The sequence below is a fragment of the Lissotriton vulgaris genome, chromosome 11, assembly GCF_964263255.1.
Source record: "Lissotriton vulgaris chromosome 11, aLisVul1.2, whole genome shotgun sequence".
NCBI lineage: Eukaryota > Metazoa > Chordata > Amphibia > Caudata > Salamandridae > Lissotriton > Lissotriton vulgaris.
In genome coordinates this window covers 931746637-931765591 of record NC_141699.1, presented here as the reverse complement: position 1 = coordinate 931765591, position 18955 = coordinate 931746637, and positions in this window count along the sequence as shown.

The following is an 18955-nucleotide window of genomic DNA, read 5'->3' as shown; positions in this document are numbered from 1 at the left end:
GGCTGAAGACGGCTGATAGCCAGAAACCGGTCCTAGGATGCTTGATTCCGGTCCAGGAAAGACATGGCTTGGCAGTTCGGGCTGGACTGTTCCCATGAGACACAGGGTCAAGACTGATTTGCATATGGCCATTTCTGAACTGGGGTGGCTTGGTGAGCAAAATAACGATGGATTAAACCCATATCTGTGGCTGGGGCTGAATATTTTGCCAGTGTGCAACATTCCGTCCATCATCTTGTGTGCTTAGCTGTTCACCCTATGTGGGAAGTGTATGTCCAGGCGTGGGTCCCTCGCTCACTAAGCCACTGGAGTCAAGCCATCCTGGCTGAAGACAGCTGATAGCCAGAAACCGGTCCTAGGATGCTTGATTCCAGTCCAGGAAAGACATGGCTTGGCAGTTCGGGCTGGACTGTTCCCATGAGGCACAGGGTCAAGACTGATTTGCATATGGCCATGTCTGAACTGGGGTGGCTTGGTGAGCAAAATAACGATGGATTAAACGCAGATCTGTGACTGGGGTGAATGTTTTGCCATTGTGAAACATTCCCTCCATCATCTTGTGTGTTTTGCTTATTTTGTTTAAGGGTCTTCAAGGCTTCGTGTTCAGTTTTAGTAACATTGTAGTTCACATATTTGTGTTTAGAGATAAGGTTTGTGGCATCTCTCAAAACCACCTGTTCAAAACCCAAAATCTTGTGTGTCATCCAGTGAGCTGTCATCCAGTGACCTCAATCCAGTATTGGAGAAACCTTGCTTGGAGATTTTTTTAATTACAATAATATCTAAGGTGCACTTTCCCAAAACACTGGTGTAGTTCCATCTTCAGGCTAAATGAATTGGGAACAATGGTGGGCACAAAAGGATAATCCCTCTGGCAGACCAGATACGTCTGTCAGTGTCGAAATGTAATCGGAGAGATTTACAATTGGGCTAGAGGTCTGTGGGTTCACCATCTGTGTGTTCACCATCTGTAGTATTGTCTGCAGGTCTGTATTTCCTAGTGGTTGTCCTGCTGGAACCGTTCCTGCTTCCTGCCCTGGTAACTGCATCTGCCCAATTTTTTGTCCCAGGGTTGTAATCTGTTTCAAGGATGGTCTCCCCCCGGGGTGCATTTATTGATCGTACCCTAAAGAAGAAGTGGGCACCTCTTCCTGATAGTTAAAGCTCGGGATATAGAAACTGGAATTTGAGCTAGTACCAGGTTGCTCTGTCTTGCTGCAGGTCCCACTGGCACCTGAAGATTCAGAAAAGGTCTGATATCTTCTTTAAAAAAAACAACCCCGGGGCGTTGCTAGCAGCCGATGATGGCGGCAGCAACCTAGAGAGGCTCCCGTAGCAAGGCGGCTTCCCGCAACAATCCGCATGCCTATCCGTTCACTGATCGCTCCAGAAGGGGTGTCCTGGGTGCGGCGACCGAACGGCGCTCGCAGGAGAAAATTGGGAGCACTCAGACCTCGGAAACAGGACGAAACTGCATCTTAGTCCTTCACTGGCGAGGGGCCTAGTGACACGAGGGCGGCCGCGGTGTCGAGTGGAGCCCTGGGCCGAGCGGAAGTCAACCCTCCTCGGCACGACAGACCGGAAGTACCCGCTGAAGACAGCACTCGACACCAGCGGATCGCCGGACCGGCGGTCCCCCCCTACCAGCACTCATTCCTCAACACGGCCTGCTCAGGGGCGCTGCAACGTAGTGCCTCATCACGACACTCGGCTGAGACCCGTAACTTGCTACGCAACACCCGCCATCTTGCTCTGACTTGCCGAGGCTACATCGGTTCCACGGTTGCCGGCCGCACCCTAACTTCAACAGCGACCACTGGCCCACTCCCGAACTGAACCTTCTGAACAGACGCCCTGACGCGATCGGCTGCGGGCGATCGGCCCACTTCATCGTAAATAGTGTCTCGCCGCAGGGCCAAAATGGCGGGGAGAGGGACGCGACAGACCGCTGCTCAGGCGAAACTCTTCAAATTCGCCTAAGATAACCAGACGCTCTCTCAGCATGAGCAGCGCAAATCCCCAGGCAAGGGCGCGGACAACGATGGGACGAAAAAGGCCACACTGGATGATGTCCTACGTGCTCTGGAACAGGTTCAGGCCACAGTGGGCTCGACTGCTACCGAGGTGACCCTCATAAGAGCCGACCTCCAGAAGATGGGCGAAAGGGTGAAACAGGTGGAAGTGGTGACTAAATCACTGATAGAGGATGTCTCCGACCTGCAGGTCGCTATGGAAAGACTGCAAGCAGACAATAAACTTTTAAAAAACAAGTTGGATGACCATGAGGGACGCTCCAGACGCAACAACGTCCGCATTTTGGGGGTCCCGGAATCAGAAACAAAAGGGGCCATGGACTTGTACGTGGAGGAACTCATAAAGACCCGCCTGGCCCCGAAGGGACTCTCCAATTTCTTTACGGTGGAGCGTGCCCACCGGGTACCCGGCGGGACGCCTACGCCGGGGGCTGCCCCACGTCCCATCCTGGCGAGACTCTTCAACTTTAGAGACCGCGACACTATTCTTCAAGCGGCCAGAGTGGCACCACCTATCCACATCCAAAACTCTCGGATATCCTTCTTCCCGGACTACACGGCGGAGGTCACCCGCAGAAGGAGAACCTTCCTGGAGGTAAAGAAAACGCTTCGTGAACAGGAACTGCCATACTCCATGTTGTTCCCGGCCCGTTTGAGAGTGGTGGCCGACAAGAAGGTCTGGTTCTTCGACTCGGCTGAGTCGGCAAGAGAATGGCTGGAGGGATGGCGCACGGTGGAACACAATTCTAATCGTCGACGCAACAGGCCGGACGACGACGGCCGACCGGGCTCACAATCCTCAGCCAGGGGAAGCGCGAGCGAATCGCCGTCACAGGAACACGCTGGGGCTGCTGAGGGCGAATGAAACCCGCACGTGATGGACTGAATGGCCTCTGATTTACTCCCATGAGGATTGCTTTTCACGTCGTTCATGGACACGGGCCTGGACATCCCGAGGGCGGCACAGGGACCGCCTGCTTTGGGGGACACTCTCCCCTGACGTGCAAGTACTCTGTTTTTGGCATGGGATAAGCACTCTGCTGAGTTGGGGTGGCGGGCAGTTCTAAGTCCGTTTGGCAGGGAGGCAGGGTGGGGCGGGTTGGGGGGGGGCTGGTTCTTTTTTATGGGAAATTCACAGAGTCGATCTCGATTTGTACAATGTACTTTGACTGCTATTGTAATGTTGCTGGTGCGATGGAGTCTATACTGGGTGTATTTGTTGCTAATCTCTACTGATGGCGGGTGAACAGCTAAATACGGCGAGGGTAGATGAGACGAAAGTAGGCGGCTCCAGTCTCCGACTTCTCGCCTGGAATGTGCGAGGCCTGGGTGACAAGGTGAAACGCGGCCTCGTTCCGTCCGAGGTGAAGCGCTACAAACCAGACCTGATACTCCTGCAAGAGACCCACTTGGTGGGTAGTGCAACCAAGGCCTTGGACAGAAGGGGTTATAGAATGTTAGTCCACTCCGAATTTTCTACTGGTTCACGGGGCACGGGCATACTGATCAGAAAATCCTCCCACTTCATTACCATTAGCACCAGAACAGACACACAGGGTTGCTTTGCAGCGGTGGCGGGACAATGGGACGGACGCCCCTTAACGATAGTTTCAGTGTACATCCCGCCGTCATTACACTCAGTGATGCTACTGGCCCTGGGTGATTTCTTATTGTCCCTCCCGGAGGGGGACATGCTCATAGGTGGGGATTTCAACGCAGCTGCAGATCCGCAGCTCGACAAGTTCCCGGCGACTGCCGTTCCGGGGGGTCCCTCCCGGTTTCGGCGATTTCTAGAAGCACTGGGGCTGGTGGATGTTTGGCGCCATGTTCACCCGATGGATCGACAATACACGTTCCACTCCACCGTTCACAATAGCCTATCCCGCATTGACTACTTCCTGGCTTTAGGGGATGGCCTGCAGCGCGTAGATGAAGTGGTTATACACCCGCGAGGCATCTCAGACCATTCACCGCTAACTCTCACTGTCACCTCACAGACACGATCCCGCCGCCGCATATACCCCATTCATGCCTCCTATCTCAAAGTCCTGAAGGTCAGAAAGGCCCTGCACAAGGCCACAGAACACTATTTTACTGAAAATTAACCTACCGCGGCCTCGGCTGAGGTTCTCTGGGAGGCCTATAAAACGGTGTTGCGGGGGCAAGCTATATGCTCTATAACGGCACATAGAAGGGAACAGACTGCTGAACACACTGCCCTCGAGCTCCGACTGCGCGCAGCCACTACTGCCCATGAAGCCGATCCCACGGAAGACACAGCACATACCCTCGCACTTGAACAGCGACTGTACGCAGACCACGCAAGACACATACCACAGGGACATATCACTGACACACAGAACCGGATATACGATGTGGGAGACAAGGCAGGGAAGATGTTGGCCTGGCTCGACAAAAGAGGGGGTAGCGCCAAAGGGATTCAGCAGGTGCGGGATGACGTGGGCAGGATTCTAACCGACCCCGAACAAGTGGTAGAGGCGTTGGCGTCCCACTTTGAGAAAGTATACACCCCTGAACGGGAAGTTACCACGATTGCGGCCCAATGCGCACTAAGCAATGTAGACATCCCAACGCTGCAACCAGAGGCCATAGCTGATCTGGAGGCACCGTTTACCACGGATGAACTACGAGTGGCCATCGGAGCCCTCCGAACTGGCAAGGCACTGGGGCCGAATGGCATTCCAGTTGAGTGGTTCCAAGCGCGTACTGACGCTCTTTGCCCGCACTTGCTTAAAATGTATGTGGAATGTCGAGATAAGGGGATGCTCCCGTTGGACCAACGGACGGCTGCAATTGTGGCTATCCCTAAGCCCGGCAAACCCCCCGAGGAATGCTCATCCTACCGCCCTATCTCTCTGCTTAATGCGGAGAGTAAAATCCTAGCAAAACTCCTAGCTTAGCGACTAATGCCTCACCTGCCCGACCTTATCCACCCGGACCAGTCTAGATTCATGCCCCACAGGAACACCGCGCTCAATCTTAGAAGGGTTCACGGGGTGCTGGCGAGGGCGGACTGCATTGGCGAGAATGCGGCTGTACTGGCGCTAGACGCTAAAATGGCCTTTGATCTGGTGGAGTGGGTCTATCTTTTTGAGGTCCTTCTAAGCATGGGTTTTGGCCCAATCTTCATCTCATGGGTAAAATTACTTTACACAGCACCGGTGGCACACGTGGTGGCGAACGGCCACATATCACGCACTTTCCCGCTTGGACGTGGCACCCGGCAGGACTGCCCCCTTTCCCCTCTCCTCTTTGCACTCTCCCTAGAACCTCTGGCTATCCGCATTAGAACTACCCCCTTACTTAAGGGGATTAAATGGAGGGAGGGGTGGGAGGACCGCATATCTCTGTATGCTGACGACATGCTGGTGTACCTAACGGATCCCGAGCATGGCGTACCAGCTCTATTGCATCTCTGTAATGACCACGGCGAAGTTTCAGGCTACACCATTAACTGGAACAAGTCGGAGTTGTATGTCCTGGCGGGGGACCACCCAATGCTTGGCCCGGACTGCCCTCTACGGTTGGCCGGTTCCTCATTTAAATACCTAGGCATCCATATTACGCGTGACCCTTCCGAACACGAGAAGCTGAACCTCTTGCCACCACTAGATCGTCTCAAACAAGAGGCAGGCTTCTGGGCAGGATTGCCACTAACGATGCTGGGGAGAGCTGCCTTGTTTAAAATGAAGTCATTACCCCGTTTCCTATACATCCTAGACAACACTCCATTCCCAGTGTCAACGGGATACTTCAGGAAAATTGCAGCAGTAGTCTCCGGATTGTTGTGGGGCAACCGCCCGCGCGTATAGCCCAAGCCAAACTATACAGGGGCTGGTACGAGGGCGGCATTGCGCTCCCGAACTTACATCTGTATTATTGGGCTGCACAACTCAGGCCCATTAACCAATGGCTGCATGCTTCGCAATCCGACCCGGCGTTCCAAGCGGACAGGGCTCAATTAGGCGCTAGTAATATGCTGGCACCGCTTTATGATCGGAGGAAACTTAGACCTCTGGTGGGCCCCACTAGGCTCACGGTAGCCACTTGGCATGCAGCCACCGCTGCGCTAGGGTGGAAAGACACGCTCACTAGACTCACTCCGCTCTGGGACACGCGTGCATTGGGCAATCTTCGTGTCAGTAAGGGGTTCTCCCGATGGGACGACATCGGAATCTCCACGGTGGGGGATATGTGGGAGCGATGGGATGTCATCACCTTCGCCCGTTTGAAAGAGATTTATGACCTAGGACCGCGCGAAACATACCGGTATGTACAAATCCGCCATGCACTACTATCGGCCATCCCGGCTGGTACGACTCTTCCTGAGTCCTCCCCGCTGGAAGATCGCCTCCTGACGGACTATATGATAGAGAAAGCGACCTCCCTCACATACAGGAAACTCCTTAATAATTCTCCGGATCCGCTGATATCCCTTAAGGGGAAATGGGAGCAAGAGGTGGGCGCGCTCGACGAACATGAGTGGAATGAGGCATTGGCTTCCCCCAGGGAGGCAGGCATATCGGCCAGGATGAGGTTAGTCCAGCTCAAAGTCCTCCATAGAACATATTACACTAGAACACTACTGCACCGCATAACACGATCCCCTGATCCCTTTTGCTTGCGAGGCTGCGGGGAGGAGGGCTCCTTCTTCCATACATTCTGGGATTGTCCACGCATACACAACTACTGGCGTCAGGTCCTGCGCACCATATCACAGGTGCTTGAGGTCTCGATACTACCGGAACCACGACGGTGCCTCCTCAATGTATGGGAACCAACAGATTTGTCCTGGCCCCGGCCGCCTTTGGGTGACATTGGGTTTGATGGTAGCAAAGCGAGACATTGCGCAGCGCTGGGGGGTGGCAGACCTCCCGACAACATCACAGTGGTGCATTAACATGGATAGGACGATGGTCACAGAAAGGGCGGTATACTTAAACCGAGCTTGTCCCGGCAAGTGGAACAAAATTTGGTCCCCGTGGAACACTTACCGGGGTGACATCTGCGACCCACTGCCAGAAGATGATCCGATAGACTCAGATGAGGATGACGGTTTGGAGTGAGGGTGGTTGGCGGTGGGGTGGGGTCCTGCAGGATGGATTGGGGGGGGAGATGTCTTTTTTACACCCTATGTTTACTCATGGACGCAAATGACACAGTTTTATTCCAGGTGAACTCTCCTATCTATCTAGCAATATACATGGTCAATGATTGCACTGTGATTTCCCGATGTTCGACTGTTCTTTTAGTTAGTTCCAAAAAATAGAAAATGAGAACCTCATTCACCCAGCATGGAACATTTGCCTTTGTCCTTCACTACTTTCACCGACGGCCTTTACTGATGTGTTTTTTTGCAACAAACTGCATTGTCTATATTTCTAACTGCCGTTCCAATGTGACATTCCAGATTAGCGTCCGGCCCCTCGGGTTGTAGGCGACATGCTGTGTACAATTGTGAAGGTATAATAAAGGTTTTCAAAAAAAAAAACAACCCCTGCTAGTGTAACGTCCCTCTTTATAGTAGGAGTCTATAATATAGGGACATATTATTTTCTGTGTATTGGTTTCAAAATCACAAGTCGTTTTTTCTAAACGCTTGTGAGCTTCTTTGGCAATCACCAATGATTTGCCATCTAAAATCTTTTTTTTATGTATCTTCAATCTCCTTAATTAATTTCTCTATTTTTTCCAGAGCAGGATCAACACCCAACAACATTCAATAGTGAGAACAGGTATTGGCCACAAAACTAAAGTTCATTTGAAATAATGGAATGTCAATAGAAATGGCAGAATCGTTATTAACTTGTAACCCCACTGGGATAGTGTTGGCATACTTATGTTTAGCCAGTAAGTGTTCATAGCTGATAAGTAACAATGCCAACATGCGGATTGTGAATATTAATCCATACCTGGTTTTAGAGTGCTTTGACCAGACACAAGGAAGGTGCCACTGAATGCTTCAAACGTAGGTCTTCAGCAGGACTATAAGTGTGAGTAGTGAAGGAGCAACCTAGAATAAGGGGACATTTTTTAAAATAACAAAATATGTCAAACCACAATATGTGTATGTCTTAGAATAAAATTCATTAGGGTAAATTAAGTTTTATTCTCATGAGACATACACTTATTGAGGCATTCAGTGGGTCCTTTCATTGTGTTGTATCAACACTTTGACACCCCATAAAACCAGGTCTGGATTAATATCCACAATCCACATGTTAGCAATAGTTTCTTATAAACTGTGCCCATATGGGATAGAGTAAATGCTATATGTATTCATTGAACAGGCTTTTAGATGAAGCAATCTGATTGAGAAAAGGGTCAGAAACCTTCCATTCCCCTTCCTTTCTACACTCTCATTAGCACCTTCTCTGAGCACCTTCCTTAGTCTTTCATTCCTTTTGTAATTTTGAACACAATATGTTTGATTAAAATGTTCTTGTATAATGTTTCTAGATTTTTAAGCTTACTAGAAATTGTTATTAAAATCTATTGAAGTGCTTATATGTGTCTCTCAATTCTCCTGATTTTACTGGAGTCTGCTGTACCAGTCCCCCGCATTTTGTTTCATGCATTGTTAAGAGATACTGATACAATCTCGCTTTCTCCGAGCAGACCATTGTTTGTACGTATCATACATTTCCAGGTCCTTCGGGTTAAATTTGCGTCACCCCATTGTTTATAATTGCGTAGCAGCAGGTGACTACCTGCGAGGGTGTAGTTAGTTTGGATATTATTCCTTACACCCTGGATAACACCACACTTATCATGTTTGAAATTGTATCTGAGAAAGAGGTGTCTGATAAATCAACTTTGACCTATAGAGAATACTATATTTACAGGCTAAAGGGGCAATTGGTTGCGGGGTTCCTGGGAGCAGTCTCTTCTGCACTCAACCTAATACTGAATGATAAAATCAATAAGCTTGAGAGACTTGAAAAGAAGTTGATCTGGACCAATTAACGTGGACACTTATTGACTAAACATCTGCAGGCCAACACTATCCCAGTGGGGTTACAAGTCAGAAATTAACCTGTCATTTCTATTGACAATCCAAAATTTAAAGAGAACTTTAGTTTTGTGGTCAATAAATGTTCTTGGGATTGGATGGTGTTGAATGAATGAATTAATGTGATTTATAAAGCGCAAACTCACGCCCAAGGGCAACTTGGTACTATAGAAGATGGATGTGGCTACAGAGCTGTTAGAAATGAATCTAGCAGATGGTCAGATGCCTCCTAGTCCTGTGAGAAAAGCCAGGTCTTTATTGCCTTTCTGAAAGCGAGTAAAGAGGGAGCTGCTTTTAGTGTCAGTAGTAGGCTATTCCAGACCATAGCTGTGGTCCTGATGAAACTCTTCCCACTGTAGGTAGTCCTCCCAAATGATGGGACAATCAGGTTCATGGCAGAGCCTGAGCGAAGCGTCCTCCCTGGGACATACCATTTGAGCTTCTCCTTTAAACGGACTGGCCCCAGTCCATGCAGTGATTTATAGGACAGACAAAGAGCTTTGATTCTACAGCATTGTCTGACTGATAACCAGTGGAGGTTCCTGATGGCTTCTCTAGCAGATTCACATTTAGGAATTTTGAAAAGGAAGTGAGCAGCTACATTCTGCAGAGTCTGAAGCCTCTTCAGGGGACCTGTTGCAAGGCTAAGATAGAGGCTGTTGCAGTAATTGATAATTGAGAGTACCAGCACGATGATCACAGTTTTCAAAAGTTCCGGCGGCACAAGAATTTTAATCTTTTTTTACGATCCTCAAAAAGCAAAATGAGGTGGATTTAATTTTGTTCACTTGGTCCTTGAGCTTCAACAGTTTAACTTACAGAAAGCCTCGATTGTTTCTTTCTTTGTAGGTTCAGGAAGTAGTTCCAACTCAGGCAGCTACCATTCCAGTATCCAGAATGAGGGGTTGTTGCCAAAATTATGATCTCAGGGGCATATTACCAACGAGTAGCGATATTTATCACTAACTAGGTTTAGCAACGATTTTTTTATCACTAAGCATCGCCGGAAATTATCGCTGAGATAACTTGCTATTACAACGTTTATTTCCAAAGCGATAATTTTTCCAGCGATATCATGAATATCGCTGAGAATACAGCGATATTCATGCATTAGCTACAAAATGCTCTTAGCCATGTTATCCACCTCCCATTGGATAACATGGCTAAGAACTGGTCTGAGCATGCGTTAGTTTTTGGCGATAGTGGGAATATTTCCATCGCTACGCCCGCCTTGCTGATAGGCTATAGCGACGTTAGCGACTGCTTTCAGTCACTAACAGGTTGGGTACGCCCACTTTGCATGTCATTAGCGATAAATATCGCTGACATGCAAAACAGGCCCCAAACCGCTATCCATCACCTAAAAGCTGTCGCTAACATCAGTTAGCGACAGCTTGCTAATAGAGTGATAGAATTATCCCCGCTTAGCGGTCGAAAACGTGCGCTAAACCGGCGATATTTGCCTATCGCCCCCTTGGTAATATGCCCCTCAGTTTTTTGCGGCATTCAGTTTAAGACAATTGTTGTCCATCCCGTTGCTTGCATTGCTCATGCAGGTCCTAAAGGCCAAGCCAGAATTGATTTTGGATTTTGCTAGTGAGGCCACAATTTGAGTGTTTCAGTGTATGAGGCTAAGCTGAAGCCGGAGGTTTGGATAATTGTCACCAGCGGCGTGACATAAAGATTAAACAGTGTTGAGCTCAATGCTGAGCCCTGGGGGACTATGCAGGGCAGGGAGAAAGGCCTAGATGTGAAATTGCCAAATGCCACACTGTGTTGATTATTGGCCAGGCATGATTGGAGATCTACTGCTGAATCCTTTATACCCATACTAAACGTACGGTCAACTAGAATCTCATGGTTGACCATATCAAATGCCGCAGAGAGGTCCAACAAAGTCAGAGTAGCCATCACTCATTATCAAGCGTTTCCCAGATATCTTCAGCAGCTACCACCAGAGCAGATTCTGTACTTCGGTTTTTCCTGAACCTGTGCTGTGTATCGTCCAATAGAGTTTTCCTCTATGTACTCAGAAAGTTGTTCATTCATTACTTTCTCCGCCAACTTGGCAGTGAAAGGGAGTCTTGACATGGGGAGGTAGTAGTTCAGGTCCAGACCATTCTGATTGTTCTTTTTGCACAGGGGCAGAACTGAGGCAACTTTGCATTGTGTAGGGAAAATTCTCCGTGCAAACATATTGTTAAAAATTTGGCCCACATTTTGTGTCACTTGTGCTGGAATCGTGTGAAATATTTTTGGAGGACAGCGGTCATGCAAGATTTAATTGATGGAATTAACTTTGTAAGTTGTTCTTCCAAAGGAGCCTTAAAAGTGGATAATCTGGTTTAACCTGATGTGGCATTCAGAGATTGCCTTTCCTTTTGAATGGCTATCCTATCTGCAGTGAGTTTATTAAAAATGTTGGCAACCTTTTCTTGAAAGACGTTTGACAAAGCATCACAAAAAGTTAGATTTATTGCAGCAGTGTCGGAGCTGGCTGGTACTACCAGTTTGATTTATAACTAGATGAAGAATTTTGTTTGCATCACTGACTGATTTTATCTGCTCAGAGTAATAGGAAGTTTTTACAGTTAGGATACGTTTTTGATGTGTTGAGTGTCGAGACCGCTCTGGAACAAGTACAGAAATGTTTTAAGGAGATCGCAGATTATCTTTTTTAAATGGATTTTGGATGACAAATCTTTGGCGAATGCCAAAGAAACTCTCTTATGCATTTAGAAAGAATGGCTTGTGATTATGAAAACAATGCACCACCCTAAAAGTTAAATAAGTTGGCCAGGGATATTAGACTATATGACAAGAAAATAACATATCCCTATATTACAGACTCCTACTATATCCAGGACTCCCAGGGAGGTTACACTAACAAAGGTCAGGTAGTTTAGTAGATATAAGACTTTTTCGGAATCTTCATGTGCCAGTGGGAGCAGCAGTGACAGAGCATTCTGGTACTAGAACAAATTCCTGTTTCTATACCAAGAACTTTAACAATCAGGAACAGAGTTCCACTCCTTTTTATTAGGGGATGGTCAGTGGATGCACCACTAAAGTCGAGACCAACCTTGGAACAATGAACAACCCAGAGAGCGAACATGGGGAAGGGGCAGCAACAGGGGCAAGAAGCAGGTATGGTTCCAGGAGGACAACCACAAGGAAATACAGACACACAGAAAATACTACAACTGGTGAACACACAGACCACTAGACCCATTAGAAATTTCTCAGACTGCATTTTGACACCAACAGAAGTATTGGTTCTGTCCACGCGATTATCCATTGTGCCCACCACTGTTCCCAATTCATTTACCCTGAAGATGGAACTATATCTGTTTTTTGGGAAAGTGCGCCTTAGGTACTAGTTTAACAAAAAACACTCGCAGACCGTTTTCTCCAATTCTGGATTGAGGTCACCATCTAATTTCACACCACCAGCTCACCGGATGACACACAAGATTTTGGCTTTTGAGCAGGTTGTTTTGGGAGATACCATGAACCTCATCTTTAAGCCCAAATATGTGAACTACAATGCTACTGAAACTGAATGCGAAGCCTTGAAGACCCTTAAACAAAATAGGGCTATAGTGAGAAAACCGTCAGATAACGGGGGAACTGCAGTGGTCCAGAATGTGACTGATTACAAATCTGAAATTGTATCTCAACTACTGAATGGGGTTGGTTATAGGAAGCTTAACAAAGATCTCACTAAATACATAACGGTGCAAATTGAAAGGGTCACCAATGTGGAGCTATATGTATGACAGCAATTTGAGTGAACAAGAATACGAGTTCTTGAATAAGAAGCAACCTCACACTTCCACGATCTACACACTCCCCAAGATCCACAATGGTTTAGAAAATCCGCCAGGTAAACCTATTGTCTCTGGCTGTGGATCAAGTCTGGAACCAGTTTGTAAATATGTAGATCTATTTCTTAAGCCCAATGTAGAAACAAAAAGAGCATATAACAGGGATACAATAGAAAACATAAAATTGGTGGATAACATGGCTTTTAACCTCAATGTACAAATCCTCATGACTATGGATATTGCATCTCTATAAACCAGCATCCCACAGAGACATGCATTGGAAGCCATCAGGATGGTTTTAGAGGAGTGGCAACAGCCAGTAAAGGTCGTCACTTACTTTATGATTGACTTACTGGTATAGCCATGACTATGAAGTATTTTTAGTTCCAGAGTGAATTGTTCCTACGAACGAAAGGTGTCGCAATGGGAGCAACTTTTGCTTCAGATCTAGTGAACCTCTATAAGGGTAAGTATGAGAACAAATATTTTTTTTTAACTGACAGACCATATACTGAGCATGTAACACTATGGCGATGCTACATTGACTACTTGCTAACGATATGGACAGGAAGTGAGGCACTACTAAGTTCTGGATTTCTATAGATGGTTGAATGAGAGATCTGATGATAATAAGTTCACCCTACGCAATAATTCTGAGGCGACTGATTTCCTTGATATTAAGATTAAGGAGGGCAATAATCAGTTATACACCACTGGATTGCGTCATCCCGGATGATAAATGGCTGGACCACTTCAAAAAGGTGTATGGAGACAACGAAACGGCTGGTCAAGTATGTCCCCTGGTGGCCCCAGACGCCGCCCCCATCCACTTCCTCAGTTCAGATGTGGAGAAAGCTATTTTGGCCACTACCAAACACAAGGCCCCGGGACAAGATGGGGTGCCGGCCGACTTTTTCATACATTCCCCCAAGTTATGGGCAGGGGTCTTGTCTAATGTCTTTACCGCCATAAACGGCAACCGCATACCATCTACCTGGTCTATCTCCACCATCGTTCCCATTTTTAAGAAGGGTCAGCGGAACGATCCCGGGTGTTATAGGCCCATATCCCTCTTGGACTCTGCAGTAAAGATCTTGGGCATAGTCCTTTTGACTAAATTGAGGGATAACGTAGAGAGTTGTGGAGGGCTGGCCGAGATCCAGTATGGGTTTAGAGAGAAGAAAGGGACGGTTGAGCAATGCTCCAACTTGCACTTGTTGATCTCAAAATACACGGTGGCCAAGGAGGGGTCCTTGTTTTTAGCATTCAGGGACCTCTCCTCGGCCTTCGATTTGGTGAACAGGTCTAAGTTATGGATGACCCTCCTGAAGATGGGGATAGATGAGGCATTGGTTAAGTTTATGGCGTCTCTTCATCAAGAGCTTTTTGCTTCATTAAGAGTGACTAACGAAGGAAGGTGTACGTCCCGCTTTAAGTCCATGCGAGGGGTTGGGCAGGGCTGTATACTGGCCCCTTTGCTTTTCACCATTTACATTAATGGCTTGGGCACTTACCTGGAGGAGGTTGAGGGTGATGTTCCGCGTGCAGGAGCAGTTAAGATCCCCGCGCTCCTGTACGCGGACGACGCTGTGCTGATTGCCCGCACTGGCGTCTGCCTGCAACGCCTCCTGGATGCTTTTGGTACATTCATGGACCAGCTGGACTTAAAAATAAACACAAATAAGTCCCATACTATGGTCGTGGGGCGACACAGCAGCAAGAGGAAAACTAAAATTTTTGAATGTAAAGGTGAGGTTGTCTCCAGAGTCTCCACGTTCCCCTATCTGGGGGTCCTTTTCGACCAGAGAGGATCTTGGGGACCTCAAGTTAGGGCTAAGAGGCTGGCGATGATTAGATCATCCGCTGCCCTCATGGGCTTTGCGGGCAGGCTAGGTGCTAGGCCGATGGAAGCCCTGTTGAAGATCTACAAAAGTAAATCAGTTGCTTTGGCTTCATACGGTTCACCCCTTTGGGGTTATGTAAACTTAGAACCAATTCAGAAGGCCGAAAACAGATTTATACGGACCCTCCTGTCTGTCCCCCAGTCCACACCGACTTTTTCTATACATATGGAGGTGGGCTTAGACTTCATCACTGATGGGCTGAACATGGCACCCCTGATCTTTTGGCTAAAGACCTGGCTCAATGAAGATCTGCCCCTCAACCACAAGATCATGGATGACGTTTTGTCTTTAGACCACTTTAAGAGGGTGCCATGGTTGGCCTATCTGATGAAGGCATTCGCAGACTTGTGACGACCAGAGCTCTTTACATCCCCCCGGGACATTAAGACCCAGGATATTGACCTGATCAAAAAGCAATTCATGGGTAGGGCAAGAGCATGTCGGGAGGAAAAGGAACTAGTGAAACCAGCAGTGAGAAGACACTATCTGCTCGTAAATTCATTTTTACTCGCACCTTATCTTAGTTTAGTTACAATCCCTTTTCATAGGTTTCTCCTGACCAAGTTTAGATTTAATTTGTTACATCTTTATTTGGGTAATTTTAAAACGTGGGAAAAACCTGAACTAGCCCCTCCCTGTTGCAGTGATCACTTTTCTACCCAAGATACCATGCACTTTGTTATGTTTTGTGGGTATTATTTAGAGCCAAGGAAAAAATATCTGTTACCTGTCCTAAAGGAAGCTGGCTTCACACAAGTGAGACCAGCCCTGCTCTACCTACAATCATTGAATAACATACGTATTACATTTTGTATGGCTAACTTCTTGGTGGCAGCAGTTATAACCAAAAAAATATATCAGAACAATGGGCTCCTTTAAAACTGCGCGAATCATTGTACCTGACCCTGGCTTAATGAACTAAAATTTACCTTTTTTATTAACCCTATGTATGCTCTGATCTGTATGATATTGTAAATAGTTTTTATATTTTAAAGTGTATGAAATGTTTTTATCTCTTTGTATGATTTTTAAATAAATCGAATAAAGATATTTTGACTGACTGACTGACTGACAGTTATACACCACGCTATTTAGAAAGAAAAGTGAAAGGAACATTCTCCTTAAATACACTAGTCAACATTCGAGAAACCTCTAGGGAACACTTGACATATGGGCGATCCTCTGTATCAGAAGGAACTGCACATACAAGCAGGATCATTCTGGGAGTCTGAGTACCTTTTGGAATGCCTGATTATGAAGCATAACCCCAAGAACCTTGTGAAAAAGGCACGTAAAAGGGCCTGGTTATGTCCTAGGAATATATTGCTTGAACTCAGGCCGTGGAATGACCTGACACTTGACAGGATGACTGGTGTTACAATATTTAACCCCTTCTAGTCACAAGATATGGAAAATCATCAATCTCTACTGCACTTTACCATCTGACGAGATCGAGATGACACAACCACCCATCCATTTCTTTAAGAGGGAGAAGAACGTTAAAGATTATGTGGCACTGGTCAGCTGTCTTCTAGGTTATCCACCCAAACACACCACTCAAACATTGTGGAACCTTCAAGTTCACTTTAAGTGTACGGGTTGTAATGCATGTGAAATGGCATTAGAGACACAGATCTTTAACCATAATGATCAGACATACACTTGAAAGAACACATCAACTGCAACAGTAGTGACGTAATCCATGTGATCTAGTGCCCATATGAGCTTCTATATGTAGGTCAAACAAAGCAGAAGGCGAAAGCACGAATTGTGAAACACTGTCAGCAGGATTAGGTGTAACTTGCAAGGTGCAACACTTAGAAAGCACTTCACCACAGAAAAACACCCTATTGATAGCATTAGGTGGTTGAAAATTGAAAAAGTACATTCCACACCTAGGGGTGGGGATCTTGGCAATAACCCAACCTATGTGAATGCAAGTGAAAGTGGAATCACCTTCTGGACACAGTAACCAGGGGTTTAAACGAATATGAAGAGATATCACAACAGGTGGCGAGTCTCACGAATGGGTGACTCCTACATCTTAAGGGAAATCTGTTCATGGCTGCCCTCTTCTCTCCCCCCCTGACCATGCATTATTATTCATCTCACTGCAGTATGAGGCCCTCCTTGGGATGGAATCATATTCAAAATCTACCAGGGTACTAATTTCTGAATATGGAACATCTGATCTCCCAATTGGACACCAGCATCTATACCCTTCCCTGTGTCATATGAGGCTGTCATCTGGATGTAGCTATACACTTAACCAATTGAGATAAAAGTATTGCAATCAGTAACTCCTGTTCTTTGCTTTGTTAACTTTAATATTTTTGTATATGAAAACATGCATATGTGTTTGAAAATACATGCTAAATGCGGTCTTCATATTGCACTATACCCATGTGCCCCGCGATTATTTCACCACCATGCATATGTAACATCTGCAATTTGTTTTTAAATTGTATACACAACCTTAATCACCACAATATGAAACATTTTCGCGTCTCCTTACTCTTCCTCCTAGCTCTCCCTTATATGTAACTTCCAACAAGGCAATTCAATCAACATTGATTGAGACTTCGAGCTTCTTTGTGATCATTAGGGGGGCCTGTGTATCAGGGCTCTTACATGCAAATTGGATCTAGCTAATTCAATATTTGATGAATGAGGTATTTTCTGTGGCCAATAGGGGTCCTGTAATGAAGATATGAAGAATCTTCCCCGCTCTGGTATCTCAGAGCCATGGCAACTTTAGCGTGCATGTTGAAGTCAAGGATTGATATATTTTTCCCATCACTCGGGCCTAGACAGTTGCTGCTGGCCGCGATAGGAGTTCCTTGAGAAACGCAAGGTAACACTTCACGCTATTTTTCCAAGGGCATTTTTGCTGTTTCTTTAATTATTCGTTGATTATTGAACTTTGAATGTCTTTTTAATGGTAAATCAACCCCCCTTTTTCGTAGGCCGTATGGAAATCATTTGTTTGGTAATCGAATTACTGTTTTTTTCAGTTTAAGCATTTGGAGCCACAGTGAAAGCGCGCTCACCTGTTTTCTATAAAAAGGTGAACGATACCAACTGTTAGGTTTTTGTTGAATCCCCACTCATAGAACTTATATAATAGTGCCTATATGCGTTTTTAACTTTAAGCTGGATAACTATTCCTCTCTATTAGTCGAGCCCGCCGGCTATTTATTTCAGTTTTTGGATGATCCTGGCTTCCAGATGAGAACCCTTTCAAGGATCAACACACAGAGACCTTATTGTTGTGATTCTTCTTTATACAATCAGTGAGGTTGTGCAATTATGTTGCAGATGTATTACTATTACTTGATAAGACGGAGCCTGTTGGCATGTTCTATTCCGCTTTTTCTTCAGTTGTTGTCACGCTTGTTCGACGCTTGCATTCAGGTGAGGTTAACTTGAGTTTTATTCTATTGAGACATACACATATTGTGGTTTCACATATATTTTTTTTAAATGTCCCCTTATTCTAGGTTGCTCCTTCACTACTGACACTTATAGTCGAGAGGAAGACCCACGTTTGAAGCATTCTGTGGCCCCTTCCTTTGTGTTGGGTTGAATCGTTAATGCCCCATAAAACCAGGCCTGGATAGCTGGCAATTGTTACCTATCAGCTGTGCCCTTATGGTATGGAGTAAAGCTATATTTATTTATTGGAAAGGCTTTTAGGTGAAGAAATCTGATTGAAAAAGTGTCAAATTCCTTCCATTTCTCTTCCTTTCTACACTCTCATGAGCTCCTTCTGTGGGCACCTTCCTTATTCTTTAATTTCTTTTGTAGTTTTGAATACAATATGTTCAATTAAAGTGTTTATGTATGATATGTCTAAATTGTTAAGCTCTGTTGAATTTTTAACTAAAATCTATTGAAGTGCTTATATGCCTTATGTGTATCTCATTTCTCCTGAATTTACTGGAGTTTACTGCACCAATCTCTCACATGTTATGTTTCATGGATTGTTAAGAAATAGTGAGACAATCACTTCTCTTTATTGTGGTTACTTTCTCTAATAGGAAAAATTGTTTGAAAGTCAATTGGTTCCATTCAACTCCGACAAACGGGAAAACTGGTTCTGTGTGACAACTGAGGAGTGATATGTGGAAGAATTAACATGATCTGACCTCGAGGTTT